Raw genomic sequence first — 6,277 nt, forward strand, 5'->3', positions numbered from 1 at the left:
GACTTAGGGTATTTAGGGGCTTAATGAGACAATGAAAGAGGGAGAGAAGACCCTTTACGTGAATGGGCTGGGGAATAGGGAAAAGAAGGAAGGAAGGGAAGAAGGAAAGAAAGGGAAGAAAAGAAAAGAAAGAAAAGGAAGAGAAGAAAGGAAAGGGGAAGGAAAAGGGAAAAGAAAAGAAAGGAGGGAAGAAAGAAGGAAAGGAGAAGTAGAGGAAAAAAGGAAAGAGAGAGGCTAGGGGGGTCGACCCCCTTGTGGGTCCCACCTTAGGTAAAATAAATAAAAAGAAAATAAAGAAAATGTAATAAAAATTTTTCTTTTTATATATAAATTAAAAAGGCAAATGCAAATGGATGGGCCATCTCAGAGTGGGTCCAAATTCCAATTTTGAAATTCATTTTGATGATTAGAGGGGTAAAATAGTATTTTCAAGAAGTTTCTGAACGAAACGAGCTATTTTTGGCAGTTTTTGAAACGAACTCAGAATTTGAAGTTCAATACCTCGTTGCGAAGCAAATCCAGTGTAGAATTTGAAAATTTGAGTTTGAAATAAATCCAAATTATTTTTCTTCAGAAAATATTTCCAAATTTAGACTTTTGGTGGTAAAAATGTCAATTTTAGAAACTCAGACTTTAAAATTGATTTCTGAAAACTTTTAAAACTCAATCTGGATTGAAATTTATAAAACTGGAGTTCTGGACTTTGAAAATGAAATGAAATATGATGAAATGTTATGAAATATTAAGAAATGATATGAAATGATGAGAAATGACACAAAATGCCATGCAAAATGCTAACTCTAAATGAAGAATTTTGGATATTAGACCCCGATTGGCAGTTGTACCAGTTCGAAAAGCATTAAAATTGATAAAATTTGTAAAATAATTCAAGAAATGGTTTTCAGGCTCTAGCGGGTCAGAGTGACACTGAAGATCGGGGTGTGAGCTGGATTGAACTGAAATGAACTGGATTGAGCTGGGTTCTAGGGTCTCAGAACTCGACTGGACTGATAAGGCACTGACTGAACTAACCTTTCTGACTAAATTTTCAAGAAAAGCTGTCATTTTTAGAGAAATGGTACGAAATGGTCACTGGAGTGAAGTAAATTATGAATTTGAGCTGGGTTTGAGCTATAACAAAGGTCAGTAATACTGACATGAACTGAAATTGAAGCTCGAACACTAGCTCAATCGACCGAACTCAGCTCGATTTTAGCTGAAAGAGCTGAAACGGGCTAAAATAGGCTCTTAGACACTTAGAAATAGTTTTGAACTGAAACTGGAGCACTTGAACTCTTGGTGAGCTCAGACTAGACTTAGGGGAATATGACTGACTGTAAATGACTGACTCAGAGACAATTGGCTTGGATTTGAGTGAGAAATGAGCTCATTTCTGAAAAAAAAGATCCCATTTTGGCAGGAATGGTTAGAAATTAAAATTGTCTTCTCACTATGAGCTTAGATGAGCTTGAAATGACTAATATTTTAACTATTCTAAACTGACCAATGAGCCTGGTTGACTCCGACTGATTGGGGTCCGGGATGACCTAGGGGTAAATTAGTAATTTTCCTAATGAAAATGGGTAATTCAACTTTGAAGTTTCCAGTTCATCTTTTGAATTCAAAGTTCAATTCCCAAACCAGATCTCAATTTCAAAGTTTAATTCAACTTTAGAATTTTCAAATTCATCTCCAAGTTCTAAGATTGAGTCTTGATTCTCAATCCAATTCGTTCATCCCAAAATCAGAGTTTTGAGATTGATTCTGAATCTCAAAAATTGGTTTTCTCTAAATTCAAAGCAGATTCCAAGGTCAATTCAGGACTATCGGAATCCAATTCCATTTTTCAACTTGATTCCAATTCCAGATCCAATTCCATTTTTTATTTTCATTGGGATTTCTCAAAATCCAAAAACCCATTCTAAAGTTCTATCTGGATTTCTTAAATTCAAATTCCATTTTTTCTGGATTTCTCAAATCCACTTACATTTTCAAATCAATTTAGGATCCAATTCCATCCCACCTTGACTTTCAAATATCAAATTTAAATTCCATCTGGATTTCTCAAAATCCAATTCCATCTTCAAATTTCATCTGGATTTCTCAAATCCAATTTCATTTTTAAAGTTCATCTGGATTTCAAAATTTCAATTTCAATTTCTACTTTCAAAATTCATTTTTTAGTTTTATTTTAAAGTCTAAATTCAAGTTCAAATTCCAAAATTCATCTTGACCTTTCTCCTACAAATCAAACTCTAAAATTCATTTTCTAATCTCTGATTATTCCAAGACTTAGAACTTCAAGTCTTTTCTTTCAGATCATTTGAAGTTCTAAGTTAGATTAAAAGCCAACTTTTCCAAATCACTTTTCAAAAATCATTTCTTCAAAATATTTTCAAACTTATTTTAAAATCACTTGGATAAATCCTAAATTTCTGAATTATTCTTTTTAAAAGCATACATCTATGCATTTGCATTGCACAAGCATGATTCTTTGTGCATTTTAAGACTTAGAATAATTTCTTAGACAATATTTAGGCAAAAGTAAAAGGCATAAATTCGATCCTTGGTTCAATTACCTCTGGTAAAGGCGTCAGGAACGATTGAACCTCGTACCGACGAGTGAATCCCGTCTCTCCATTTTTCTCATAAATTATAAAAAATGAAGGCGAGTGATTTTCAAAATAAGGTCAAGTGAGACATTTGCAAAAGAGTTCCTCTCTTCTTTCCTTTCTTTTCTCTTTTCTCTTCTCTCTTCTTTTCTATATTTGATTCCCCTTAAAAATGGGAAAAAGAGGCTAGAAAGGAAAAGAGGAGAAAAAGAACAAGAGGAAAATTTTTGCAATGATCACAGAAGTGGCGACCGTGATGGGACTCGTCTTCGTTCGGTCGGATCTATGCCTTTGCTTTTCTTTGATATTGTCTAAATTATTATTCTATAAAATGCCAACTTCATTTTTCATGCAAACCTTAGGAGCCTAGACTTTGTCCTAGCTGACATAATGCATATAGGATTTAAGTATGGTTTAGTAGGACCATATTGAGGAGATTATTGCATGCTCACTTAGACTTAGGTCTGAAATATAACTCTCCTCAATTCTAGGGATTAAATGAAAACAATGTATGCAAGTGTATGCTTCTTTATTATTAATTTCTATCTCTCTAGGGCTCTGCATTAGAGCCATATGATTTATTGCATGCTGAACATGTTTTCAAAAATATCTCTACCTATATTGTCCCGGTCTTCACGTTGCTGGGCTGTCTCACTGAACCATAGTTCGGGAGAGAGCCTCACAACTGGACCACTTATTTGGGTTAACTCCCCCTACCATGTACTTAAGGGCCATAGTCTAAAGTGTATCGGTAGGTGCTCAAGAATGTTGAAATGCCATTACCTTAGAACCAGAGAAATATTTCTATACCACGTACTTCAAGCTTCAGCTTGAGTATATCGACATACCTTGATTGGAATCAGATGATCTGAACCATAGAGTTAGGATTAAGGTCCTACAAGCCATTTCAAATATTACATCTAGAGTCAGCTTCTAGAGAGTGTTGTTTTGTGCATCTTTGCTTGTATAGTTTGGCTTCTTTCATAAATATTATCTTGTAAATTCTTATTTACTTCACCTTTTTCAAAACCTTGGATATTTATTTCAAAAAAAATCTTTTATTTTCTCAAAATCCAAGATTATGTATTTCTCATTCTTTATTCTTTCATAATTTTCTTAAACCCTAGACATTCTTTTAAGACTTTTTCTCAAAATCTAGGTATACTTTTTTCTTTCCATGTTTCTTCAGACTTATTTTTGAAGTCTTCTTCTATTTTTCAAAGTCCAGGTGTATTTTTCTTTTTCTCTTCTGATTTTCTCAATTCTTTTGATCATGCCTGAAAATTTTCAAATATTCAAGGTCTTGTCATCCATCTTCAAATATGTCTTCAAATTTTATTTTCTCATCTAAGATCTCTTTTATCAAGAGATTGCTTTTCAAATCTTTTAATATCTCTTTCATCGTCTCTCTTTTTCCCAAAAATTCCTCAAGTCTAAACCCTTCCTTTATTCTACAGAAAACATCAGACATTCCATCATGGTTCAAACAAGGGTAGGAAGGAGGGCAGCTCGACAACACAATGCCAGTGAAGTAGAGGAAGTGAACTCTCCTAGATTGTGCTGAGAACATGGCTTAGAAGAAGATGATGTTGATCCGGCAATGTACAAAGTATTCTAGAAGATGATGGCAAAAATGATGTCCGAACAGGCTGGGGCATGTCCAAAGAAAAACATATCTAAAAACAAGATTAAGTGAAAGCCAGTGAAAAGGCATATCAGGGTTAGCAAGAAGAGAATCTAGCAAGACAATACCTCTGAGGGTACAAAATCGACAGAAGAGGACTCCAAAGAAGAGCATTTTGTGTTCGTTCCAAGACATCTGCGACAACCCAAGAAGGTGGCAGAAGAGCCTGAATCAGTAAATAAGCCTAGAGATGGAGTCCCAACAGAAGATCAAATCCAAGCATTAACTAAGATAGTCAGAGACCTACAAATCCGAGACAAGGGAAATAAAGCATATACCAGGCAAGACTTCTACCTCGGGTTGGATGGGGATAGTAGCTTAGAAGACCTCCCAAGAAAATTTATTAAATTTGATGAATCCGTCAATCCAAAGGCCCACCTTGCAATGTTTTTCGCAGAATGTGCCAGATTCAGTGAAGACAACCATAATCTTTTCATGTGCTTCCCTCATAGTTTAGAAGGCGTAGCAGCAAAATGGTACGCAGAACACATCAACCCCGTTGAGCTGCGAGATTTTGACAAAGTTGTAAATCTGTTCGTTGAGCGATTCCTGTTCAATAATGAGGCACTGCCAACCCTCAATCATTTGTATAATCTGAAGCAGGAAGATAAAGAAAAGGCCAGAGACTTCATTCAGAGGTAGAGAGATACTTGCAATAAAATGAGAACCCCCATCTCAGAGGAGCACGCACTCCAAGTTATCTTGAACAATTTCTCTCAACCTCTTAGGAGCCTTATTTCTACCTACCCGTCAAAATCATTCATCAAACTTATTGAAAGAGCTGAATGGCTCGAGATGGGAATGTACATTGGAATGTATGAGGGCATCACCCTCATCAAAAGTAGTCAAGATTCTAAAAAGAAGACAAATTTTACCTTTTCCACCAACTCTGACGGCAATAGCAGTAAAGATGGCAAGAACAAATAGGCGAATTAGCGAGAAGAACTCTTCAGGCAGAATGACAAGCCGATTCTGTCCAAACACAAAGAAAAGATAAAGCGTGACGGTTGGAGTTATGACCGCCAGTTCACTCCTCTGAAATAGTCCCTCGAACAAGTCCTTGAATACATGTTGAGTAAAGGGATGGTTAAACTTCTGAGAATTGTTGATCCTCTGGTGACCCTAGGAAAATGGAAGGACCACTTTTGCAAGTTCCACCGAGCTATGGAGCACGATACCGAACATTGCTTTGTTCTTAAGAACATCATCCATGACTGCATCGATAAAAATCTTCTGATAGAGGGCGAAGAAGAAGAGCAACCAGTTGTCCTGAGCAAGCTTTTCTCAGACCAATCAAAGAACTGATGATGCCAAAGTTTTTCTACTTTTCGCCTTTTCTTTTACCAGTCACCTTATAGGGGCAAGTTAGCCCCAGTCTTTTGTGATCTTTTTGGTCATACACTTGTAAATATTCAGTTTTTGTTATCAGTTTTGCTTATAAATGAAATGTCAATTTCCTTCATATCTTTGGTGATTCAATTCTTCTTTCTTTTGCCATACTGGGGCATCTTTTATTGTTAAAATTATATTTGCATTTCAAAAATCTTCTTTGCTATCAGCTTCTATTAAATTCCTACTCTTTTCAGGATAAGGGACAATCTTGACAACGTTCACGAGAGAAATAAGATTACCTGTAAGGGTTTATCCAAAAATTGTGAAACTTTGAAATTTTTTGCAAAATCTCCATCATGATCACCAAGAGCTTCTTAAATCGGTGGTCTTATTCAAGTTCATGAGTTCAATGTTTTTGTCTAATCTTTCTCAAGTCAACCCTTGTGTTGATCCTTCTTTCAAATCAACCTTCGTGTTAATCCTTCTTCCAAATCAACCCTCGTGTTGATCCTTCTTAAAAAATCAACCCTCGTGTTGATCCCTCTTCCAAATCAACCCTCGTGTTGATCCCTCTTCCAAATCAACCCTCGTGTTGATCCTTCTTCCAAATCAACCCTCATGTTGATCCTTCTTCCCAAATCAACCCTCA

This window comes from Nuphar pumila, chromosome 4, assembly GCF_984573655.1.
Source record: "Nuphar pumila chromosome 4, dmNupPumi1.hap1.1, whole genome shotgun sequence".
NCBI lineage: Eukaryota > Viridiplantae > Streptophyta > Magnoliopsida > Nymphaeales > Nymphaeaceae > Nuphar > Nuphar pumila.